General features: G+C 39.3%; 1 long non-coding RNA gene across 1 annotated transcript; it reads left to right on the top strand.

Annotated features, from left to right (window-relative positions):
- Positions 1 to 7,845: 7,845 nt before the first annotated feature.
- On the top strand, positions 7,846 to 9,185 carry LOC120557976. The gene is made up of 3 exons (XR_005639039.1): positions 7,846 to 7,877; positions 8,765 to 8,850; positions 9,133 to 9,185. It is a non-coding gene; the product is annotated as an uncharacterized LOC120557976 (long non-coding RNA).
- The last annotated feature ends 1,301 nt before the right edge of the window (positions 9,186 to 10,486 follow it).

Here is a 10,486-nt window from a genome sequence, read left to right as displayed (position 1 = left end):
ACGGACCAAAGTAGGGTGGTGGACTGGTAGCTGGAGGGGTGCCAGTTCACCTCCTGGGCACTGCCAAGATGCTATTGTACATGTAGAGGTACTGAGCATATGGGTGTAATTCATACCTGTGTGTAGTAAAGTATACATTATTATCAAATTGCTACTGATACCCGATTCAATTGAGATGTCCTATTGCTTTGTCCGCATGGATGAACCTACATCTGATCGTTATGTTATTGATTCAGGAAATCAATTCATGCAGCATACTTTTCTCAAAAGATTTGGATTAGATAAACAAACGTGACATGTCCTGACATGTGTCTTCTCGGCCTGATCTCACAGGACATTTTGACGTATATGTTTTTCAGAAGAAATGGTATGTTGTTACCTCGTGAATCTGCGTCTGTAACAGGATACTGGACTTTCTGACCAGCAGACCTCACTCAGTTGGTCAGGTTAGACAAACCGCAAGGCCTCTGCAGCAGCAAGGACCAGACTGTACCACGGTCCCTCGTTCACCAAGAACACTAAAGAGCTGATCATGGACTTCATAATGTATTTTCGGGTATTTGGTTCATTGTACAGTAACAATGAGATGAGCCTGAAAGCAGAAGGCTGCATACACAGATCCATCTGTATCAGCAGAGGTGGGGCAGTTCTCTCTCATTAGGACTAAGCAGCTTCAGCTGCTGGGGCTGCACAGGCACACACCTGCAGAACATCACCAACAAGGAAACAACGGCTGCTATAAGACCCGGGATTCTGATTGGCTAACGTGGGCTTGAGCTTCTCGTTACGCTGCCACCTACAGGTCTGGCGTGCTCTTGACAGCATATATACACAGGTACATGCAAACAAACACTTTTCAGAAAACTGACAGCTGTGCTCGATGTTATTTTTGAAAACGGAGAGGTTGAAATCCGTTTATGAAAATAGCCGGCCACTTGGAAACATAGCATAATTTTAAACACGGATCCTGGGCCGCCTACTCAACTGATGTCCTCTGTCTATGTCCACGATGTCTGAACATGTTCCCAAAGCTGATAGAGATATATGATAGAAATGAATGATATTTTGACCCACATACCGACTCACTCACTAGAGCACCAAATGTGGATTAATGCACCGCTGAAAATAGTCCCCATCAAATGCACCATGTTTTGAAGGAGGGAAGAGAGTTGATTTCACGGATGGTTGGTGGGAGAGAAAGATGGAACATTTGGTTGGTTTTGGTGGCTTTCTTGGGAAAGATAGATCTTATAGCTGCTTTACTGTTTTTTAACACCTGCTTACACACGTTTTCAAAACTGTGTCTACTTTTTTCAAAACTCTACACACAATTCCCAAAACTGCAAACACACAATGCTAAATGCCTCACATCTCCTTCAACATGAAACACTGCATTCAAAATACCATAAACACATCTCAAAATGAAGCATTTGCATCAAATGGCAAACACTTTTTCATAATAGTACATTTTTGGATATACCATGTACACACTGTTCTAAATCTGAAGCTCTTCTGTCTTTCATAGGCTTATATCTACATTTACAATGTTCTAGAGCAGTGATTTTCAACCACTGTGCCACTAGTGTGCCATGAGAGATCGTCTTTTGTGCCGTGGGAAATTATCCGATTTTACTTAATTGGTCCAACAAATTTTTTTTATTGAGTTACTGCAAATAATTTGCCATTGTTGCGCATCTGTGCCTGCACTGTGATGCGTGGCAGAGAAATGAAATACTATTCTGTGCCAGTAGGTGGCAGTGTAGCGCAATAATGACCTTGTTGATGTAAGACAATAGAATTACTGCCACCTGGTGGCAGTGACAGGATGTAAGCAGTAGGGCCGAGATCATCGATGTAAGCCTGCAAAAGTGATGGATACATTTTTAAAAAGTAAAAATGCAGATTCTGATCTTATTAGGGTACAATGTGTCATTTTGTAACATTTTTGGTTGGTGGTGTGCCGCATGATTTTTTTAATGTACAAAAATGTGCCGTGGCTCAAAAAAGGTTGAAAAACACTGTTGTAGAGATACAGTAATCTGCTGAGAGGGGTTGAAAAGTGCACTGTAAAAAACAATGTAATGTTACAGTAAAACAGAAAATATTGATTGGGCAAAACATTACGTTTGTAAGAATAGCACAGTGTTGTCTACAGTAGCATGAAACAAGAAAACAAAAGTATAAACATATGTAAAATATGTTATTTTTAGTTTTAATTTATCATTATTTCTACATATTATTATATGGAACCTGCTGGAAACCAGTTTTTAAACTGAGTCAGGCCTGTTTATATTGTAACTTAATGTTACTTTTAACTTTCCTGTATAAGAAATGAAATGTAAACTAGAGTATAGTTATGTCATTTATAAAGCATGTATTAGTTCTTGTTGACGGCTAAACCAGTTTGCCTGCTGTTGCTCTAACATTCCTGAGGCACTGATCTCCTTTGCTGTTTGTTTGAGAAGCTGAAAGAAAATCCCAAGTATGTACTTGGGTTTTATTTTGTTATTTATTTATTATTTATACATATGGCTGTATATTAAATATGTGAATTATAGTTATATCATTTATAAAGCATGTATTAGTTCTTGTTGACGGAGCTAAAGCAGTTTTCCTGCTGTTGCTCTAACATTCCTGAGGGTGACAGCAGAGGACGACATATAAATTATTCCCTCTAATAAACTTCAGTCATGTAAAGCACGGGATTATCTGATTTATTCTAGTCTAACAAATTAATTCTGGTTTTTGTTTAACTGTTAGACATTGTTGTGGCAAGGTACATAGTCATTTTAATCTATTTTATTTCAATTGAAATTTTATTTTATTGTAAGATTACAACATGAGCACGAACTAAAGCCTGCAATTTGAAGTTTTTGAATCCAACAAAGTAACCTACAGCAAAGTATGATTTTCATGATGTGGTGGAAGCAAGCCATCTATTTATCTTCCTGAACTGAATGGTTGTGTCCCATTGCAGAATAGAATACTTCCAAATGCCCCATCCATCTTGACTCCTGTGTCATATATGAGTCAGTCTAAAGGTTAACAGAGTGGTCACATTACTAGCACAGGTGTAAATATGTCTGAATAACACACATCTCAATGCTGACTTCATGTGTAGTATTTTGTTTTAGCAACTGAATTTCCTAAGTAGATACTAAAAAGAAATGTAAATGAAAAATTGACTCAAAATATGAAATATTTATTCAAAAACATTTAACAAAAATTGAAACATACATTTATAAACAGGAACTGGAACATGTGATGAAAAATTTGCTAGGGTTGCAAATATATTAGGGACAAAAGGGCCAAAAATCTGATTGACTGAGCGTAAATTCTTTCAGGGAGACTTCAATAACTTTATCACTTTCCTCCTTAAGTGATCAGGTGTTTCGAGGCTTTACTTTGACCTTGAGTCATCTTCGCACACGGCACCCTGGGTCTTCTTCCGGCTGTCCCCCTCATCGTTCCAGTCTTCGTGCTCCTTCACCTCACCCCAGTGTCTAGAATCTATTGGGGGATATGTCTGGGTTTCCCTAACCCTTTAAAACATATTTTATACAATCGCATATTGTTGTACATCTCATATTGTTAATATATATCTTACTAATAAAGTTTTGCATGTCTGCAACCAAGTCTCTCCTGATTGAAATAAGACTGGTTGCAGAAAACAAACAAAAACATTTAAAAAAACAAACTAAATTTAAGAAGAGAAAAAATGAAAATAAGTAAATAATAATTTGCTTGTTCAGTCACTTCATTGGCACAAACAGTCAGTTGCAAGCAAACATGACCATCAGTGTATACTCAGGGACTCCAGGTAAGTTAGGACATCTCAACACATTCTCACTCCCATCTGGTAACATACGGACGCTTGGTCAGGTGACCTTTGTCGTTGTTATTGATGCTAAAAGTCTCCTTTAGCGTCATATAACGCGCTTTATCTAAAAGCGCTTGGTCGGGACTATTGGCGTCACTTTTGACGCAGTTAATGAAGGAAAAGGTCGTGGGTGGGCTTACGTTTCAGTGACACGTGGGAATAACGGGACGGTTAAAGAAGAAAGCGACTTTAGGAAACACGGGGGACCCGATCCCTGGTGTCCTGGGTGTAAGTCCTGTGTCTGACCCATCCTCACCCCCAACCAACCTCCCTACGAGGTATTTCCCCCTTACATACTACTCTCTAAACCCTGTGTAGCTGCTTCTCTCTGCGGTATGTATCACAAACACACAGAAGGGCGCCTTTTTCATCGCATCAGACGCTGACAGCCACTGTCCAAATGTTCGTAGTGAGAACTCTCTCTGAGGATTTCAATCCCGAGGTCCAGTCTGCGGCCTCCAAGAGGGTCAAATTGCTCTTCAACGTGTTGAGACATCACAGTGTCCAGAGTGAAGCATGTCTGAGGCACTTGCTCTCATTCAGGCCAGTTGATATCACGGGGCTCTCCTGCAGCAGCCGTGTCCCCAGTCCCGACAGCTTCAGCCTCTCTTGTTGGAGCATGGCCACCACCCATTGGTCCTGCAGTGCTGTCTGTCTCACCAGGAACTTCCGAGGGCTCAGATGCAAACAGATCCCTGATTGCTGCGATTGGCTGTCTCTGCTGTGCTAGGCAACCACTCACAAAGATTTGCAAGGGGGACTGGTGCCTCTCTGTCCTTAGGCCATGGTGGTTCCACTGATTCGTGAAGGCATCCAAGTCCCTGTTGATCCTTGGTAAATATACATAGTGCAGTGCCCAAAGATGCATTTTATTATCAGGGTCCACTATACCCTCTCTCTCAAGAAAAGTGAAGAGGTCATGGTAAACATTGATTACTCCACGTCACAAGTCACCCCAGAGTCTTTCAATCCGCTGACTGTGTGTACTCGTTCCTCTTATGGCACTGCCTCTACCAGAACCTCGAAAGACGACAAACGCCGTGAGACTGGGTTGTAAACAGACGTCTTCACTATCTAAAGACGTCTGAACTAAGTATGTCGGTAGTGTGACGTTTCCCCTAACTTTATTGATCACTAGAGTACAGTACATATATTCTCATCATTTAGATTAACATTTTGTTAGTGTTCTTTTGCTTACTTTCTGGTGCTTATGTGTTATGTGTTGTTATGTGTTGTAAATGATATCTGTTACATGACTGGCCATCGCAGCAGGACATGGGGGGGGTTTGTTGAGTCTGTCTCAGAGATCAGACTTAGTGCCTTTTAAATCCTAAATTGTTTATCTGGAAATAACGGGAGGACAGCTTAGAAGAAGTGACTCATGTGAGAGAGAGTGTCTTCTGTCCGCGTATTGCGTAAATACGTATTTTTAACCCCCCAGTCTGAGCAGAAGCTGCTTTCCTCCAAAGACCCAGCAGCACAACAGCGACATGACAACATTAGCAACGTCAGCTGGCATAACGGACTCTGCCTTTACGTGATGATGTCATTGAGACGGTATTAGTGTACACAGTTCATGTGAGCCTGTTTATTTTATTTATTTATTTTAAGGTACTTCAAACATTATTTAAACATCAAATTAGTTAGTATTCATTACAAAAAATAAAAAATTAGTTTATAGCATTATGTCAATAAAATATATTTACTTTGTGTAAATATAGTAAACAATAAAAAACTACACTGATACATGTATAACCAAAGAAATAAAACATGTAAACTAAAAAAAATTATATATATTTTTAATATTCCTAATTTGACATTTAATTTATGAGAAGTTGTAGATTTTTTTAATTAATCCAGATATTCAAGTTTCACCAAACGACATTTCCCATTATGCAACTGCACCTCCCTGTAATTGTGCTGATCAACCTTTAAACATCCGCAGCATCTCATTAAGAAAGTGTTTGGATCATAGACTGTAAATATTACTATTATATTCATATATACAGTCTATGGTTTGGATTTTATTAAACATAACACTAAAATAATCAGAAAAATATCCTGAACAGCAAACAAGTAGAGAGTACTTGATTAAAGTTAAACAGAAAGACCACAAACACATCACAGTAACTTTATGCTTTTATTGTGACACAAGTCAACGGCATTTCTACAATTTCATGATCTCAGCTTCCATCTTTAGTGTTAGTGTGATCCTGTACAGACTCAACTGATCAGCAGTGAGAAACAGGAGGAGACTCTCTTTCCTCCACACAACACAGAGACACTGAGCCACCAGGAGACCTGACCCGGAACCCAGGATAAAGACGCTGAGTGAATGTGGTTTTGAAGGTGTAGAGGAGGATCAGTGAGTCAGAGGAGACTGTGTAGAAGGACAGAGAGCCAGCAGGCCAGTCCACATACACTGCTACTCTACCAGAGACAGAGGAGGAGGAGATGGATGTTCTTCTGTTATTGTGACGGACAAAGTAACCAACATCAGAGCAGGTCAGACTCCAGGACTGATCATTACATCCAAACACACAGTCATCACTGTCTCCTCTCCTCTTGATTCCTCTGTAACTCACTGATATAAGAACATCTCCTCTCCTCTCAACCTCCCAGTAACAGCGACCAGTCAGACCATCTCTACACAGCAGCTGAGGCCAGCAGTCAAACCTCTCTGGATGATCAGGATATGGCTGATCCTCCATCACTAATGTCACCTTCCTGTTGTTGTCAGACAGTTTGAGTTTTCTGTTCACTGTGTTTGTGTCGAGTGTGAGTTCACAGGAATCTGACGGAGAGAAGGAGACACAACACAGCTGCAGTTATTAACCAATCAGCACTCTGATGATGACATCAGAGGGTTGAATGAGTGATGTCACAGTTTGATGAATGAAATTAAAAACAGACTTACACTTCCTCAGACCTGGTGTCAACCATCTGACTCCAGCAGGCTCCACCCTGAAAGGAGGAGGGGGGGGGGGGGCATTACGTCACAGGTAGATTTTTAAAGGAACTTTATTTTATCAATGTTCCCTCCTGTTAATTACAAAATAAACTCTTTTCAACAGGCCAATAAATACGTACAGAAATAAACACTCAAATACATGACATCACCTCCTGAGAAAAGATGAGCTGGTCTCATTCAACAAAGCACACTGAACTGATCCACATCCTTCATCTCTTTATAATAATTAAAATGAATCCTGATTCTGGCTTTCACCATCCGAGTAAACAGGAGATTTACATTAATATCAACAGAGTAATCCACCTTCCTCTTCCTGCTCACATACACACTGTAAACCCAAACGTTCAAAGTAATTAAATAGATTAAGTAGTGTATACTCAAAGTTTTAGAACAAGTTCTACTAACTTAATTTTGTCAAGTTGGTGTAACATGTTCTTCCTTTTTGAGTATTGTTAACTAATATTTTTTGATTAAATGGAACTATTTTGTGTATAAGTAAGCATAACTTAAAAACACAACTTAAGTACAATGTAATAGAATTGAGTAATAACATACTAAGAATGATAAAGTCCTGTTATTTCTATTGTTTAAAATAGGGATGATTTAAAAATAAACTGAATTTATATAGCACATGTTAAAATACAATAAAATCTCAAAGTGCTTTTACCAAATAAGTAAAATCGATCATAATAAATAAATTGCAATAGCAAATGGTCTGAAATGCATTAGACATTAGTGGAGGACAAAATGTTTTTATTTTATTTATTTTTGCTTCATCAGTTTAATGTAGCCTATATATTCTTTTTATTTTTATTTAAGCAGCTGCAGGGATAATTTTGTATGGCGAGTTAATCTCTGATTCAACCTGCGAAGCAGAAGGTGGCGCTAATTTGCACACTACACTGATTCCTTACCGCTTGGAAAAACACAGAAGAAGAAAAGTTTGAACAAAGCGAGGCGGGAAGCAGCAGACAGTAGGGTTGCAGAAACTACCACGCAGCAGCAATCAGGCTCACTGGACTTACTGTAAGTTTTGAATGTTAATATGCATTCGCTTTTACTTCTTTATACATTTTGTATGTGTTTGTCTCAGAGAGCGTAGACCTTCTCCAAGCCCCCCCCCTTCACTGGCTTATCACGGGAGTCTTGTAGGGATTGGCAACTTGTCAGATATAGGTTAGCTGCTAAAGAGCTAGCTAGCCACTTAGCTACGACCAATAACGTTACCAGAGACTATTTAGAAGGACTTTGACGTTACGCACTCCAGCAGCACAACTAGCGACCTAGCTACCACTAACCGACTCCCTGAAGAATTTGACGACGGATGAATCTAGTAATCACACGCTCATTCCCCGCTTAAAGGTGGTGTTAGAAAATGAGTTGTTAGTAGAAGCACTAACAGACACCTCGTATGCGATAGTTAGTTTTTTGTTGATGGAAACTTTCAATAGTGCACAAAAGAGCATAAACGCCTCAAACTGAGTTCCTACACTGCAAGTCCGCGCCCTCTGTTTAGCTTCTAGGGACGCTAGTTTTAAATTCTGTGTGAGCAGACTGTCTGAGACACGGAGATTGCTGTTAACAGAACGAAGCCAACTGCCCGTGCCTGCCTACTGTTGCCTCGGTTTTTAAAACAAACGACTTTGCTGGAGGCAAGCTGCTTTTCATGACAAAGATGAATAAAGTAAAAACCCTTAACAGTAAAGCTTTGGTTTGTAGAAATGGTATTATTGTTGATTAACCATGCACTAAGGTTCAAGTGTGGCTGCTTTTCTTTACAGTAATGTTAATTTTGCTTGATGGCTTTAGTAACTTGACACTTATGGGGATTAAATGAAAAGATCATTAACAGGGAACATTTATAAATGGAAGTATTTATAATTTGACACTCTTTGAATCTTTTAATTGTTCAGTTTCAGATCAGTTTATGCCTTTGCATCTTGCTGTTCCAGTTTCAAGAAGTTAAGGAAGATAACTGGAGATGTGATAACGATACCAGGTAATCCAATGAATGTGAATTCTTCTATCACCCCCTACCCCCCGCCCTCTAAATACCAATAACTTGAATTGTTTTTTTCCTTCTCAGACAAGGTTTTAGTGTGGTAACCCCAAATCATACGCACTCCCACATACACACATCATTGTTTTTTCTACTTGCCTGTTTGATCAAAATAAAGTGTTTTGCTGTATTTAAGTCAACAAATAATGAATGTGTTCTGTTCACGAATACTACTAATCATATTTTACTTAACTTTGTATTTGCTTGCAAAAATTGTTGAAGAAGACTGAGAAGAAACTGACCCTCATTAGAAAGATGATGGAGACCACATTTCCACTGCGACGCAGACCATAGTGATGTCCTGCCCACCAGTGAACGACCTCATGGATCTCTGGCTTGCTCTTAAAATAGAGTCTGAGGTAATATGGATCAGCTCTCTCTTTTAAAGTGAAAATTGTGATTCTTACTCATTTGGCTGATATTTTTGCTTTATGAATGTGTGCAAGATTCTTCAAATTGAACTGTTTTTTTAATAAGTGTTGTTGCTGTATTCTCCTCTGGCTGTTATTTCTATGTAGTTGTATGCAGAGTTCCAGCGGATTACAAATCAGAACCTGCCCAACACGCGTATGCTGAGCTTGACCGCTATCTTCCTCGACTGATGACCTTATTCAGACGGAAGGCATCAAAAACTGGGAAGACAGCAGATGCTCTGGCTGAAATTTTAAAAATCCATGATGAACAGGTAAATAGATTTTTACACATTTCATAGGTTGAACCAGTAGAACATTGAACAGGTTCAATGATTGAAATGAGCTTTTTGACTTTTGCAATTAGTCCACTTTGTTTGCCATTTGTCTGATTGCATTAAAGATGTTAACAGGTTATTTGTGGACATATGTTCTGTTTGGACTGTTTAAAATCAGCTTTATGTAAACTCTTCAGTATATGCAATTCTGTTTTTATCTGAATAGGAAATCCATGACATACACACCAAGCGCACTACTGTTCTCCACGTCCTTCCTGTGTATCTGCGTGAGGACGTCTCTGGATGTTTAAGAACCTGCACAGTGAGTCTCCTTAAGTCACTAACAGATTCTGCTGTGTATTATCTAACCGCGTAAATATTAACATTTTATTCAATGTTCAGTAAAACATTTTCTTGTAAATGTCCTTGGTTTCAGTCAGCACTTAGATTCTCTGGTATTTTGGCTGATTCATGTGTGCAGAACATGGATCTTATGTTTTTCAACTCTTACAATGAGACCCAGGTCTCTTTTGTAAAAGTGGTATTGATTTTCGGGACTTGGTTAAGGAAAGACAAATTATGTCATCTGTTCTGTTCCATGTGTTAGTTTGTGATTAGTATCTCTTTTTTCATTCATTCAGGATGAGTCTGATGAGCCAGAGCTTGATGGTGTTGCAGTGGGCCTCATTACTTTCATCGGTGACCATGACGCAAGTCCAGTTCACTACCACCCTGTGAGAATCACTGTCGTCATTGAAAGTGATGCCGTGGTCAGCCTTCCCAGACTTGGCGATGCCTTCCTGGTAATCTGTGGAGTGATCTATGCACTACACCTCAGCTATCCCAAAGCACTGACCAACACTTTTGAATTCACTCTAAAGATTTAAC

The sequence above is a fragment of the Perca fluviatilis genome, chromosome 4, assembly GCF_010015445.1.
Source record: "Perca fluviatilis chromosome 4, GENO_Pfluv_1.0, whole genome shotgun sequence".
NCBI lineage: Eukaryota > Metazoa > Chordata > Actinopteri > Perciformes > Percidae > Perca > Perca fluviatilis.
Note: the sequence above shows the minus strand (reverse complement) of the source record. Positions and strands in the feature narration are given on the sequence as shown.